Consider the following 16,219-nt stretch of genomic DNA (forward strand, 5'->3'; position numbering starts at 1 on the left):
CTAAATATTAATGGGTCTTTCTAGATAAAATATATATATCCAGAATAAACATAGTACATATCTAATGAATTCATTGTATATTACAGAGATAGTAAACTAAATTTAGACAGCGTGTCCACAAGTATAAAAACAAATTTGACCAAAAAAATCCAGATTTGGCAAAGTCCAGAAAGAACAGAATAGAATACAAATGCAATTTATTTACATAGGCTCACTTCTCTATTTTGGGCTTGACAGATTTTTGGTGCTTTGCAGTCTTTGCCTTTATTCTACACAGACGCCTTTTCTTGAATATGGAATACCATTTGGCAAGATTATTACTTGAAGAGAATGGGGTAGATTTTGGGGTATTTTTTTTTCTCTTTATGTCTTCATGTGGTGCGACTTTATAGAAATAATCCATGCTGGAAATAAGCATGGAGACTGCAGGATCTTTATAGTGAGAGGAAAGAAGGTCGTTGGCAAAAGAACCTAGTATATGTTTTGCAGATTTCTTATGACCAGGAGGGGCATTCTTATTTTTGCTTTTGGAAGACACCCCAGTGATTATTGTAGGAGCCATTGCATCCCGATCTGTATAAATATCCCCAGGAAGTAAAAGGGTGTTTGAATCTGTCGATGGCTCTAGTTGTTCACAACGTAGTATTGAATGACCCTTATTGAAGAAAATGTCAGGCTTGAATGCAGCAGAATAACTTTTGGAAGATGGGTCCATTTGTTTATTTTCCCAAATGAAGAAATGCTTTGTGTCATCAGTACTAACATTTTGTTCAATAGTGTGGGAAGCAAGGGTTCCACACATAGATGAGTCCTTTCTCTTCTTGATGTTTTCCATTGAGGTTTTGGTCATTTTTGGGGACATGTTAGAGCCTGAATCCTTATGGGAGTGCATATCAGCTCTATTTTTTACAGGGGTCACCTTGGGACTCGAGATGGTCATTGCAGTCTGAGATCCGTGAGAGGCATCTTGAGTGTTTAAATCTGATGACAGCGATTTCCTGGCATTGGGTGGCTTAAATTTCTCTTGGACTTGTATGTTATGATGTGTCCAGCTGACATTGTTGGGATACATATGGCCTGGTGGTATTTTGTTCATAATAGGCAACTGCTGCTGCTGAACGTAAACAGTAGGCTGGTAAAACATTTGTCCTCTGTTGTTGTGAAGCTCAGTAGTTGGTAAATACTGCATTTGTGTCAGTCCAGGGTACTGAACATGTCCAGTGACACTCACTTGTTGATTATTGCAGCTATGTGAACTGTGTGGTACATGGAGCAATGAATTAGTTGGATAATGTTGTATTCGGTCTATAGTATTATGCCTCTGCTGCCATTTATTTAAGGTGTGGGTCTCAGGATAGACATTGACAGGGTAGTACCACGAAGAACCTTGTGCAGTAAGATCCTGTGGCCTTACCGATCCTTCAACATTTAAAAAGTTACCATCAAACATGCCAAAGGTTTGACCTAGAGATTAAAAAAAATGGAAAAATGTTAATGTATTTTGGAAAACAAGAAAATATGTACCTAAGTAAAGAGTTTCCACATGTAGCAGGTTAAAGATTTTAACACAAAAGTGAGATATAAACAAGCTTATGGTCATCAACACCCTACTTTGGAAAAGAAAAGTGGGTTAATGTTACTTATCCAATGGGGTCATTGACAAACCAAAGAAATGCAGAGGTGCGGTACGTTATTTTTGCATAGGTACACTTACTTGTCCACCATGTGTATTTATATACACTTGCATGTCTCCATTCTGTCTTTTATGTTTACCCAACTTGTGTAGGCTTATAGTACATGATAGAAATATTGGCAAAAGTAATGACATCATTTTAAAGTACTACTTCCATCTCTTTAATGAAATACATCTCCTAAACTAGTTGTCCCAAAGTGTAATTATAGAGGAATTGAAGGTCTTTGCACACACCAATGTCTCTGCATTGAAGCAAGGGAGGACAACGAGGCCACAGTATATGTGTGGGACATGCACAAGTCTGGTGCACATGATATACCTTTATGCAAAATTTAACATAAAAAGAGAATAGAGTCATGCCACACACCACAGCTGCAAATTAAAGATAGTATTAATTTTAAAACATCAGTGGCAATAGAATGAGACAAAGCGGCCATAAAGCAGATCATTCCCATCCAACAGCTGTTTCATGTGGTCACTGTCAGGTATTTCATAGCAAAAGGGATAAACCGTGGCTGTGACCACGTGAGAAAATGCTTTTGGTTGGGAAATATCTTATCTGTGTCCCACTCTGTCAAATTGTCTTGACCCTAATGATTTGATTGATTCTATTCTTTGGAGCCTCATTTATGATATAATGAAATCATGAGTGGAAAGGAAGCATTCTTATATCTGTGTTCACTAAAGCTATTTTTAGTAGTCTGTGTCTTTTGTTAATTTTAGTCCAGAAGTCTGCACATGTCTGTGTACACCTAAATAAGTGCAAAGCTGATCTGTAATTATAAGTATCCCTATATGGCAGTTTGAAACATTATGATTTGTACACTTTCCTTAAAAATTTCTGGTGCTGTGTTTAACATAAAAGAATAATCTTTGATGTCGCCTTTGCTTGGCTTAGTCCATGAATATGTGATATTGAATCTAATCTGTTGATGAATCCAAATATAATAATAAAAATATTGTATGTAAAATCTTACCTTCAACTTGTTTCCAGAAAGTATGTAACGTACAGCATTGCCGCTTAAAACCAGCAAACTGTCACCGCCATTTATTAAGTTCAGTAGAAAGATTTTAGCTGATAAATAGCGGTTTAAATACTATTTAATTATTACTGGCACTCTTCTGCCAATTGGCATTAAGAAGGATAAAAAGATTGTCTCGGTTGAGACATTTATGTTAGTATCTTTACATTAAACAGTAAAAATAAAATTATTTAGAAATGTGTCCTTTATGAATAGCAATATGCAGTTGTACTAAATTTATCCCATTACCCTGAAACAAAGTAACTATTTCGACTGTGTTTTCCTCTGTTTCATATATTTAGTCGTAGCTTTATTATTTACTCCTAGCACTAATGATCACACTTTCACAACTCACCAACTCTCTCAAGATGTCCTTGAGATGAGACACCATGAACGTATTGGTACACAGGAGCCTGAAGGCCAGATTGAAATGACACAGATTCAGGAACCTGGAAATACTGCATAATGTCAACAATATCAGCAAACTGAACTCTGGAAAAGATGATAGGAAGAGCCTCAAGCAGAGCAGCTCCTCACAGCTCCTCACAGCTCCTCACAGCTCCTCACTGGATGCTGATCTAAGAGAATCCAACTGTTGCTTCAGGTTTATATTTGAATCCCAACATCTCCTGGAGCATCATGAGCTGTTTTGGCTGTTGCTAAGCAACGGCTTCCGTGTCACATAGTTCTGTATGACATAGATCACAACTGCTGGAAATTCAAAAAATAACATGAACATAACTGTACATTTATGGAGGAAGTAGTGAATTGGAACATTATTATCGGTAGCACTCTCTTTTGGTGATGCTCTTTAAACATGGTTTAAATCTCCTTACATTGGAGTCACTTGATAAATCTGTTACAGACAGAAATGTACAGATGATATAAAAATAATGAGAAAGCTTCATTTATATTATTCCATTTAGAGTTAAATGGGATGATGATATAGCTGTGTGTTTCTTAAGCCAGATTTTCAAAATGAGTAATTTCTTGACATTTAGTTAACTATTTTGGTCCATGGTTGAAATATAGTTTAGATCCAGTTGTAATTAGAATACATAGGGGCCGATTCAATTCGGCCATGGCAGTGTAGGAATAACGTGACGTTAATTGTATTATCGTTAATACAGTAATTTTAACCTGGATTTTTGCTTGCAGCCCTGAGGACTGCAAGAAATATCAGCATTAAAATGATTATACTAACATTAATACTGCACACTTTTACCATAGTAACAGTAATAGTGCGCAGGCTGCATTATTCCTAGAATAACTGGGCCGAATTAAATCGATCCCATAAAGTTATAGGTATAGACGTCTGTTATGTTCGTCTAGTTGCTATCAATAAAAATTGCCCGCTGTGATCAATATGATTCCAATACACAAACAGATTTAATAGCAAGATGTAACAAATATCAATTAAATCAAATAAAGTACAGCCGATACATACGCAGCGCACTGGATCCAACATACAGTCAGTCATTCAGTCCTGAAGCCTGTGGTCAAAGTAGACTGAATGATGGTCTCAGTGCCTGGTTTATATACAGTTTGGGGTACATAAAAAACAGTGGTGATGTCATGGCATTTTCCATTGGTTCAGGGCAGTCCAGTACAATGCAGGCCATAAGTCGATTCAAACAATGCCCTCCAACGCTGGGGTCAACTCTGAACAGATGCCTACGTGTCTTCCCGCAGAAATACTGGTTCAAACCAGTCTATTAGCATTCGAAACACAATATCATTTTGACTATTAATCTTTTATCATCCATAACTAGCATATGCAAGGTGTGATCACTTAGCCGATTGTAGCGGATGTTTGATGGTAAAAAGTGGATAGTACGATCATTGATAATATTGCATAAAGTTTTAACAAAACTCCCCATGCCTAGGGTCTCAATCTGTTCAAGACAAGTTTCAGCATGTATAACATTTTGACAATAACCTAGAGAAACTTTCCAAATGAATACTTTCTTATGTCTGTTGATATGCCCCATCTATTATGTCCGTCAATATTTCTAGTTATTGGTATTCTTGAGAGTCTCCCATCAATACTGGTGTTGCGAGCTATTGTCTCATCAGGTAGGTCAGCTTCCCAATTCTCCAGTCTCTTTTCATGTGAAAATTTAGACATAACAAGGACTGATTGGCGAAGCTTTAGACTAGTGTACCTAGTAATATTACATCTCCCTTCTATGGGCCTCCTCCCCGTAATTCAAGGACCTCAGAGATGTTTAGTGGGAATGGTACTAATCCTACATTATGTTGTCCCTGAGGCACATGAGAGCACACCCAGCACTCAGTTTGGTTTAAGACCTTACCCACTAGGGAGTGATAATCATCTAGGGGATGCCCGCCCAAATCCAAATTACTATTGGACTGGCATCGCTGGATGTACTTCTCTTCAACTAGAGAGTCACAGTACTTACAGACACAATATTCCTCAGACAATAGCTCCTTACACTGTCTCTGAGTTCCCCTTCTTTTTTCGATCTACACTTCCTCCCTCGGCGCTCTTATCACCTCCTTTGGTCTTTAGTATCACCTTTATGCTGACAACATCCAACTCTACATCTCTTCTCCTGATCTCTCTTCCATCCTTCTCTCTCGTGTATCTGACTGTCTCTCTGCCATCTCCTCCTGGATGTCCTCGCGCTTTCTCAAAATCAATATCTCTAAAACTGAACTTATTGTCTTCCCTCCCGTCAGACTCCCCTCCCACCACAACCTCTCTATCGTTGTCAATAACACTACCATCTCCTCTGTCATCCAACTCCGATGCCTGGGTGTCACCCTTGACTCCTCTCTCTCCTTTACCCCCCATATCCAATCCCTTGCCCAAGCCTGTCGCTTCCAACTGCACAATATCGTCCGCACCGGCCCTTCCTCTCTCAAGATGCCACCAAAACAATCGTCCACCCTCTCATCATCTCCCGCCTTGACTACTGCAACCTTCTCCTTACTGGCCTCCCCCTGTCCCACCTTGCCCCCCTCTGCTCCGTTCCCAATGCGGCTGCTCGACTCATCTTTCTCTCATGCTGCTCCTCCTTATCCTCCCCTCTGTACCCCGCCCTACACTGGCTCCCCTTCCCCTACCGGATCCTTTTCAAACTCCTCACCACCACTTACAAAGCTCTCTCACAGTCTACTTCCCCCTATATCTCTAACCTAATCACCATTCACACTCTGGCCCGCTCCCTGCTCTCGGCCAATGACCGTCGTCTCTCCACCACTCTGATCACTCTAGAATCCAGGACTTCTCCCGAGCTGCCCCCTTGCACTGGAACGACCTCCTTTGCTCCATCCGTCTCTCTCCCAACCTGTGCTCCTTCAAACGGGCACTTAAAACCCACCTGTTCCTTAAAGCCTACCAGCCATCCACCTAACCCCTCACCCACTCTTTACGTTCTCCCTCTCTCCCCTAGCCCCTCTCTCTCTCCCCCTGTTTCACTGGCTCCCTTTTGTGCCTGTTTTTGCTTCACCCTCCCTTAGGATGTAAGCTCTTATGAGCAGGGCCCCCCCTCCCCTCCTGTATCCATACAGGTTCTTCCGCTCTGTCTTTACTCCATATGTCTTCCTGGAGTTCCTGAAGCATTGGTACTTTGTGTTTAATGTTCTGTACTTTGTAACCCTGTTTTGTACTACTGTTTGTACTGTGTATGGCGCTGTGAAAACCTTGTGGCGCCCAACAAATAAATGATAATAATAATAATAATAATAATTAACAGACCTTTTTATTACCCTGCACTGAGTTTGACAACAGTCTGTACTGATTGTTCTAACAACGTCTCCTCCAACTCCACTTCATCAGTATCACTACCGGACCTGCTATATCTCGTGCTGTTCAGTTCTGTGCTGTGCAGTGCTGTGCTGTGCTGTGCTGTGCTGTGCTCAGTCCAGTGGTGCTGTGTCCTGTGCTCTGTCCTTCTGAGTTCAGTGGTGCTGCTGGGTCCTGTGCTGTGTCCTGTTCAGTCCAGTGGTGCTGTGTCCTGTGCTCTGTGCTTCTCTAAGGGCATAGTTATTTCCCCAATATTACCAAGTGTTTAAAAAAATAAAAGAAAAGTTATTTAAAAAAATACAAAAAACTAATTTCATTTTTTTTTAATTACAACAAAATTTGCACAACCAATCCTGCAGTATAAGCCCATGGTACTTTAATATTACCAAGTTCACACATTCAGCAGTAAAAGTCCAGTGGTACTGCAATATTACAAAGTTCACACATTCTGCAGTATCAGTCCAGTGGTGCTGTGTCCTGTGCTCTGTCCTGCTGAGTTCAGTAGTGCTGCTGGGTCCTGTGCTGTGTCCTGTTCAGTCCAGTGGTGCTGTGTCCTGTGCTCTGTGCTTCTAAGTTATTTCCCCATTATTCCCAAGTTTTTAAAAAATGAAAAAAAAGTTATAAAATAAATAAAAATAAATAAATAAAAAATAAATAAAAATTATAACCAAATTTGCAAAAACAATCCAGCAGTATAAGTCCATTGGTACTGCAATATTACCAAGTTCACACATTCAGCAGTAAAAGTCCAGTGGTACTGCAATATTACAAAGTTCACACATTCTGCAGTATCAGTCCAGTGGTGTTGTGTGCTGTGCTCTGTCAATTTTGAGTTCAGTGGTGCTGCTGGGTCCTGTGCTGTGTCCTGTTCAGTCCAGTGGTGCTGTGTCCTGTGCTCTGTGCTTCTAAGGGCCTAGTTATTTCCCCATTATTCCCAAGTGTTTAAAAAATTAAAAAAAAGTTTAAAAAAAAAAAATACAAAAAAATAATTAAAAAAAAAATTAATTACAACAAAATTTGCAAAACCAATCCTGCAGTATAAGCCCATTGGTACTGCAATATTACCAAGTTCACTGATTCAGCAGTATAAGTCCAGTGGTACTGCTATTACAAAGTTCACTGATTCAGCAGTGTATAAGTCCAGTGGTACTGCTATTACAAAGTTCACTGATTCAGCAGTATAAGTCCAGTGCTACTCTCCTGTGCCGCATATCATTTTTAAAGGCTTTGCCGAGTGTGTGTGGCTTAGGGGTACGCTCTCTTGTGCTACATATAATGGAAAACCAAAATTTGGAGGATAAAGTAGGGAAAGATCAAGACCCACTTCCTCCTAATGCTGAAGCTGCTGCCACTAGTCATGACATAGATGATGAAATGCCATCAACGTCGTCTGGCAAGCCCGATGCCCAATCTCCTAGTACAGGGCATGTAAAATCCAAAAAGCCCAAGTTCTCAAAAAATAGCAAAAAGAGAAACTTAAAATCAGCTGAGGAGAAACGTAAAGTTGGCAATATGCCATTTACGACACGTAGTGGCAAGGAACGGCTTAGGCCCTGGCCCGTGTTCATGACTAGTAGTCCAGCTTCACCCAAGGATCTAAGCCCTCCTCCTCCCCCCCCTACAAAACAATTAAGAGAGTTATGCTGTCAGCAACAACAACAAAACAGCAAAGAACTCTGCCTTCTAAACAGATGACATCACAAATCCCCAAGGCGAGTCCAAGGGTGTTGTTGGTTGTGAACCCTGACCTTCCCATCACTGTACGGGAAGAGGTGACTCCATCCAGCATTTGCAGCACGCCCTCTGCATATGCTGGAAGGATCACCCACAGTCCAGTTACAGATTTGGCTAATGAAGGTGTGAATGTTGTACACCGGGAGGAGGATATTGATGATTATGATGCAGACAGATACCAAATTGCCTTTCTCAATTTCTATTTATATTCTAGATTATATAACGGCTGAATAGTTTTCTGTTTTACTCCTAGTGGAGAGGGGATCTGATTTAGACAGATACTAAACTGCCTTTGTCCATTTCTTTGTATATTTGTATTTCTAGTTCTACAGTCTATGCAGGCTGCTTTATTTATATTCAACTACAAGTGTAGGGCGGGGGGAGGGGGGGCATAGATAGCCACCAAAGTAACGTGGTCCATTTAATTACACTTTCTAGCTCCACAGTCTGTGCAGCCTGCTTTTTTTATCTTCAAAGTATTTATATTTACAAGCCTTGCAATCTAAATTAACTAGAGGTAGTGACGTGGTAGAACTCCAAAAGGCAGTTTGGAAGCCCCTGTACAAACTGGCTCTATTTTTTAACTGAGTTGTCCCACCTCCAGTCTGTACTTGGAAAGAGTTTTTAGTGCAGCTGGGAACCTGGTCAGTGAGCGGCGAAGGAGGTTGCTTCCTCACAACGTTGAAAAAATGATGTTTATAAAAATGAATAATCAATTCCTCAATGAAGTACAGCACTGCCCTCCAGACAGTACAGAGGGACCTGTGGTTGTGGAGTCCAGCGGGGACGAATTGATAATGTGTGAGGAGGAGGAAGTACACACTGTAGGGGGAGAGGAATCAGAGGTTGAGGATGAGGATGACATCTTTCCTCAGTAGAGCCTGTTTAGTTTGTACAGGGAGAGATGAATTGTTTTATTGGTGTGGGGGCCCAAACAAACCAATCATTTCAGCCAAAGTTGTTTGGTAGGCCCTGTCGCTGAAATGATTGGTTTGTTAAAGTGTGCATGTCCTATTTCAACAACATAAGGGTGGGTGGGAGGGCCCAAGGACAATTCCATCTTGGAACTTTTTTTTTTTGCATTATATGACCAATCAACAGTCGTTTGCCATGTTCAAAAAGTAAAACCAAATTTGAACAAATTCAGGAAATTAAACCAAAAGTAAAATGCCGTGTCATAATTTAAAACAAGAGTGATTGACGTGCTCTAGAACTACTGTACTGTTGTTTATATTTTATAAACACTACACTTGAAAGCTTGAGTCTTTCAATGAAAAAGTAACTCTCCATTGCACGCATATTTGCAACAGGGACAATTTTAGGGTTAAGAAAGTCAACAAATAACACTTCGACGCTGTCTGTCTTTATAAACACTACACTTGGAAGTTGGAGGAGGTATTGTGGCCCCGACACCAAATTTACTACCGGGGCCACTCCACTGTGCAGTCCATATTTAGGTGTATCAGATATTAAACAACGGTGACAGTTGATGCCCAATTTTTAAATTATATTGTTGGCGCTGTAAAAAATTGTGTTCCGGGCACACCACACTACGCAGTCCATACCCTTTTTTGGTGGAATTCTGACCCGTGGAGGGTTTTTTAATTATATTGTGGCCTCTGTACCAAATTGTGTACTGGGGCCACCACACTACGCAGTCAAGAAAGATAGATGCGTATCATAGATAAAGTACATTCAGTGTTGTGGGGCAAATCGAAAAATATTCAAAATGCACTGTCATTATCAAAAACAAGAGGTTTTGACACGCTGAAACTCCAACATGTATATGATGGAGAGGATGGAGGAGCAGCCATATGTGCATTGTAATGCAGACCTGTTGAAGGTTTTCTATATATTATATTGTGGTGGCCAGTGGCCAGTCCTCTACGCAGTCCAGATACTATTTTTGGGTGTAATTCAGACCTGTTGAAGGTTTTCTATATATTTTTTATTGTGGTGCCCAGTGCCCACTACTCTACGCAGTCCAGATACTATTTTTGGGTGTAATGCAGACCTGTTGAAGGTTTTCTATATATTATATTGTGGTGGCCAGTGGCCAGTCCTCTACGCAGTCCAGATACTATTTTTGGGTGTAATTCAGACCTGTTGAAGGTTTTCTATATGTTTTTTATTGTGGTGCCCAGTGCCCACTACTCTACGCAGTCCAGATATTATTTTTGGGTGTAATGCAGACCTGTTGAAGCTTTTCTATATATTATATTGTGGTGGCCAGTGGCCAGTCCTCTACGCAGTCCAGATACTATTTTTGGGTGTAATTCAGACCTGTTGAAGGTTTTCTATATATTTTATTGTGGTTCCCAGTGCCCACTACTCTACGCAGTCCAGATACTATTTTTGGGTGTAATTCAGACCAGTTGATGGGTTTTTAATTATATTGTGAGGAACACTCCTCTACGCAGTCCAGAAAGATACCTCGTTGCAACGTTTTGTACTAAAAAAAAAAAAATATTGTGAGGTGTTAGGTGTTCAGAATAGCCTTTAAATTAGTGGAAATGATTGTTATTGAATGTAATTGAGGTTAATAATAGAGTAGGAGTGAAAATAAGCCAGAAAAAACTTGATTTTTACACTTTTCAGTTTTTTCTAAAAAAAAAATCCGAATCCAAAACCTTAAATCCGAACCAAAACCTTTCGGCAGGTGTTTTGCGAAACAAATCCGAACCCAAAACATTGCGAAAATCTGGATCCAAAACACAAAACACGAGACCTCAAAAGTCGCCGGTGCACATCCCTAGTGTATATGGTAGTATGCCATACCGCTACTTCTCATACCGCCTTCATTGTAAAATAAAGAGCGCTAAGCATCACCCCAATGCATACATTTATTGTAAAATAAAAATATATAACACTTAAGAGATTGATTCTGGTTTAGCAATCCAGGAGTATGGCACAATCAAAACAATTGTCTGCAAAACATATATATATATATATATATATATATATGTTAACCCGTGCATGATACTCATGCATTCTAGTCAAATCACGCTACTTAAGGTGTTAAAAAGGTTCTTGTCATGCATTTGGGCCTAGCCTAGGCCTCCTCAGGGGAAGAGCGTTACTTCCCGACGCAAGCGCCCTTTTTTAACGGGTTTTGTCCACATGTCACCACCTCATCATTTTTCTCCATAACCTCATCCTTCATCTTCATCGCCACATCCTTCATCAAGCTACTTAAGGTGTTAAAAACTCTCCACTGTCACCCCCGGCAACCTCCAACCACTCCCAACTGTCACTTCTCCTTCAAGAAATATATAGGTCAGTGTATAACTCTGCCCAGCAGGTGGCGCTGCAGCTTGGTTTTTTTTTCCCACACACGCCACTAGGCATTTATATAGTAGATATATATATACTGTCGTTCTGAAAGATAATAAAGCTTTAAGTAGAGTTCCAAAAGCTGTCACAAATACGGAGCGACCGATCTTTATAAATTCTTGGGCTAAAATCTCCACTTATCACACTGCGTGTGAAGATAATTGAAGTTTAGAGAAAATATTTATGCAGAAGCAAGAATGGCAGATAGCTCCAGAACAACTTAAGTACTTAGCCCGTGCCCCAGCCTGTGAAGAAGGAGAAAGTGATCATCTGTCCTTTAGTCCAACCTGTGAAATATGCTCGGAACCGCTGCCAATGCTGGATGGATGTAACCCCGGTGTTAGTAGATATCGATAACCACCTCCTGGATAGGAAATTCAGTAGATCTCCATTCTTAAAATCAACAAGAATCGTTGTTGTCACAGTTGCTCAGTAAATATCGGAAAGGACTACTGGAGGTTTATATGAGCAAAAAACTTATTAGATACACAATTGCTTGAGAGGAAAACTGCCCTAGTATAACATATAATAAAAACTGCACATATCAACTAGACAACAAACAACTAACGAATAACACTCAACATTAAATGTAAAATACAAAAATGACTCAAAATCCCCATCGAAATAAAAAATAATGCAATAAAATAATAATCAAATCCTACAAAAATTATTATTATTATTATTATTATTATTATTATTATCAATAGTCATACTGTCAATATATATATATTAAATACCAAATGGCCTGTAGAGGAAATATAAAAGTATCTAAACATATTATAACCTAAAAATAAAAGGCTACAAATACTAAAACTTGTAAGCCTATAGGCTAATGAAAACCTATAAGCAAATGTAATAATATGTGAAGATAATAATAATTATAATCATCATCCCTAGATGTGAGACATATTCAGAACCACTATGGGAAACTCATTCACAAATTGTTATCAGAATATTGTTTCAAAAAATTCTCTAACCCATACAACTAGGTAGGGGCGAGAACATTCACTACACTAGCCCCTCACACACACACACACTATAAATACACTAGCCCCTCATACACACACACACACACACACACACACACACACACACATAATGTACATACACTGGCCGCTCACAGAAACATAATATACATACACTGGTCCCTCACACACACATAGTATACATACACTGGCCCCTCACACACACACATAACATACATACACTGGCTCCTCACAGACACATAATATACATACACTGGCCCCTCACACACACATAATATACATACACTGGCCCCTCACACACACACATAATATACATACGTTGGTCCCTCACACACACATAATATACATACACTGGCCTCTCACACACACATAATATACATGCACTGGCCCCTCACACTCACATATTATATTAATAAACTACCCCCCCGACTTACTTTTATCCATCTGCGCACTGTGCTGCACATGTGGTGCACATCCCGTGTAACACAGAGCAGTCCACACATAGGGGAGGGAGGAGGCCGGTCATTTAGCTGTAACACTAGCACCTCCCCCGACTAACGCACCCCCCACCGAGTCGTGGTGGCGGGGGGGCGAGTCGGAGGAGGGGGTGTCCTTAGCGCCGTACAAGGGCAAACAATAACACAGTACAAAGTGAAACTGCCACGGTATAATTAACAATAAGCGCTATAACTCCGGCAGCTCAAAGCACAGCTAGAGAGAAAGGCTGAAAGTGTGAGGGATAATCAGCACAATCTGGCAACCAGAGCCCAAAAGGGTGGGCATGAATGACAGGTTAAGAGCCACTGAGAGGTGCAGAGAAAAGCGAGAGGAGTCAGAGGGTAGAAGTTCTAAGGGGAGATGGGCTGAGTAGCTGGAGAGCAAAGTTAAAAGTGGTGGAATCAGGAGAAGGGAAGGCCCTGCTCAAAGGAGCGTACAATCTAAAGGGAGGGGTAGACATACAGAGAGACACAAGGGTGAAACAGAGAAATGGGTGAAACGGAGACAGAGTCATGGAAGGGGGAAGAAGGGATGAGAGAGAGAGGTAGCCGACAAAGTCGGTTTATAAGCGGGTGACTGAAAGGCCTTTAGGAGAAGGTGGGTTTTTAATGCCCGTTTGAAACTGGACAGATTCGTGGATGTTCTGATGGAGGGAGGGAGCTTATTCCAATGGAGGAGGGCAGAGCGGGAGAAGTCTTGGATTTGTGCGTGAGAAGAGGTAATCAGAGGGGAAGAGAGGCGACGATCATTGGCCGATTGCAGTGGGCAGGATGGAGTGAGAATAGAGATGAGGTTGGAGATGTAGGGAGCAGTGGAGTTGGCGAGGGCCTTGTAATTCAGTGTGAGGAGCCTGAAAAGAATTCTGCAGGGGATGGGGAGCCAGTGAAGGGCTTTTTAGAGGGGGGGAGACAGTGGAGCTTTGAGAAAGGAAGATGAGCCTAGCAGCTGCGTTGAGTACAGATCGAAGAATAACGAGATGAGAATGGGGAGGCCAATAAGGAGAAGGTTGCAGTAGTCCAAGCGGGAGATAATTAGAGAGTCGATGAGAGAATTGGGGGCATCCTGGGAGAGAAGGGTCGAATGGGTGCGATGTTGCATAACTGGAAGCGACAGGATTTAGCAAGAGAGAGAATGTGAGGGGCAAAGGAGAGAGAGGTGTCGAGGATGACTCCCAGGCAGTGAAGTTGGGGAACAGGAGAGATAGAGGAATTGTCGACAGTGATAGAGAGGTCAGAAGGGGAGGAGGATCGAGAAGGAGGAAAGACAATGAGTTCAGTTTTAGCAAGATTGAGTTTAAGAAATCTAGAGGACATCCAGGAGGAGATGGCAGAGTGGCAGGCGGACACACTAGAGAGAAGGGAGGGAGAGAGATCAGAAGATGATAGGTAGAGTTGAGTGTCGTCAGCATAAAGGTGGTACTTGAGGCTGAATGAGCTGATGAGTTCACCCAGAGAGAAGGTGTATAGTGAAAAGAGTAATGGTCCAAGAACAGAACCCTGTGGGACCCCAATTGGAAGGGTGGAAGAGGGGGAGAGAGACTCAGAGTTGGAAACAGAGAAGAAACGATCGGTAAGAGGTGAACCCAGAAAGAACATTGCCATAGAGGCCAATGGACTGGAGGGTGCAAAGCAGGAGGTTTTGGTCAACGGTGTTGAAGGCCACTGAGAGGTCCAGGAGAATCAGAAGGGAGAAGTGGTCCCTAGCTTTAGTCAAGAGGAGATCGCTTGTAACTTTAGCCAGGGCAGTTTCAGTGGAGTGGAAGGGGTGGAAAAAAGACTGGAGAGGATCAAGGAGGGAGTGTTCCGAAAGGTAAGTGGTGAGATGGTTGCAGACGAGCCTCTCAAGTATTTTGGAGGCTAAGGGGAGAAGCGAAATTGGGGTGGTAGTTTAAGAGTGAAGTGGGATGAAGATTAGGTTTCTTTACAATGGGTGAGACGAGAGCATGTTTAAAAGAAGAGGGTAAGATTCCGATGGAGAGGGACAGATTAAAGAGGTGAGCGAGGTGGGAGCAGGTGGTGAGGGAAAGGGAACGAAGGAGGTGAGAAGGGATAGGATCAAGGGGACAGGTAGAAGGGAATGAATGAAATGAGAGTGGGGACTTACTCACCCATGGTAGGGCAAAAGGAGTGTAGGAGTTGGTGGCTGGGGAAGAAAAGGGGTGAGTGGGAGGGGGAGCGGAAGAGTGAGTGGGGGGTGGCAGAAGAGTAAGCGGATAAGGAGATTTCATGTCTGATGGCCTCGATTTTAGAGAAGAAAAAGGAGGCAAAGTCACACTGAGGGAGAATGGGAGGGGGCAGGAGTGTGTTGAAGGTGGCGAAAAGGCGGCGGGGGTTAGAGGACTGGGAGGAGATGAGGGATTTAAAGAAGAATTGTTTATTGAGTGAGAACTTGAAGGGGAGGAAATCAGCCAGGGAACAAGATTTTGTCAAGTGGCGTTCAACGGTACGGGTGCATTTTTGGAGGAAGCAGGTAAATTTGGAGTGCCAGGATTGGGGTTTGGAGCAGCGACAATGGACAGAATGAGCAGGGGCAATCACATTAAGAGTGGAGGTGAGGGTGTGGTTGTAGGGGGAGGCCGTCTGATTGCGGCAGGCCTGGGAGTTTCGAGAGAAGAGGACAGAATAGCAGGATCAAGGACGTCAAGGTTGCATCTCGACTGGATAGATTTGGGTATGGGGAGGGGTGCAGGACTAGAGGAGAGTGAGAATGAGAGGATAGTGGAAAGGGAGAGATGGAGGAGTCAGAAAGACTACATAGGTGGGAGAAGACAAGGTCAAGGGAGTGACCAAGGCAGTGGGTAGAGGAAGCGTTCCATTGAGAGAGACCAAGGGAAGAGGAAAGGGCGAGCAGCTTAATGGAAGCAGGGTCGGTGGTGTTGGTGATAGGGAAGTTGAAGTCTATATCAGGGCCTGAGGAAACCAGGATTGTGTAAACCAGGAACTTGCTCAGCCACATCTAGTGCTGAACCTCAAGGACTGATTTTTCACCACTCCATGAGAAGCCGCCGATTCTACGTAATTGGTGAGCCTACATCAATAGGGAGACTGATACCCAGAGTCCCACCAAGCTGGTGGATAGTTGGCTGAGTGGCCGGTATCAGCATACACATCTATCGGATCAGAACCCCTGGCCCACCTGGATTTGTCAACTGTTGACTTTGTTGCCAGGAATTTTTGCCTGC

The sequence above is a fragment of the Mixophyes fleayi genome, chromosome 2 (genome assembly GCF_038048845.1).
Source record: "Mixophyes fleayi isolate aMixFle1 chromosome 2, aMixFle1.hap1, whole genome shotgun sequence".
Lineage (NCBI taxonomy): Eukaryota > Metazoa > Chordata > Amphibia > Anura > Limnodynastidae > Mixophyes > Mixophyes fleayi.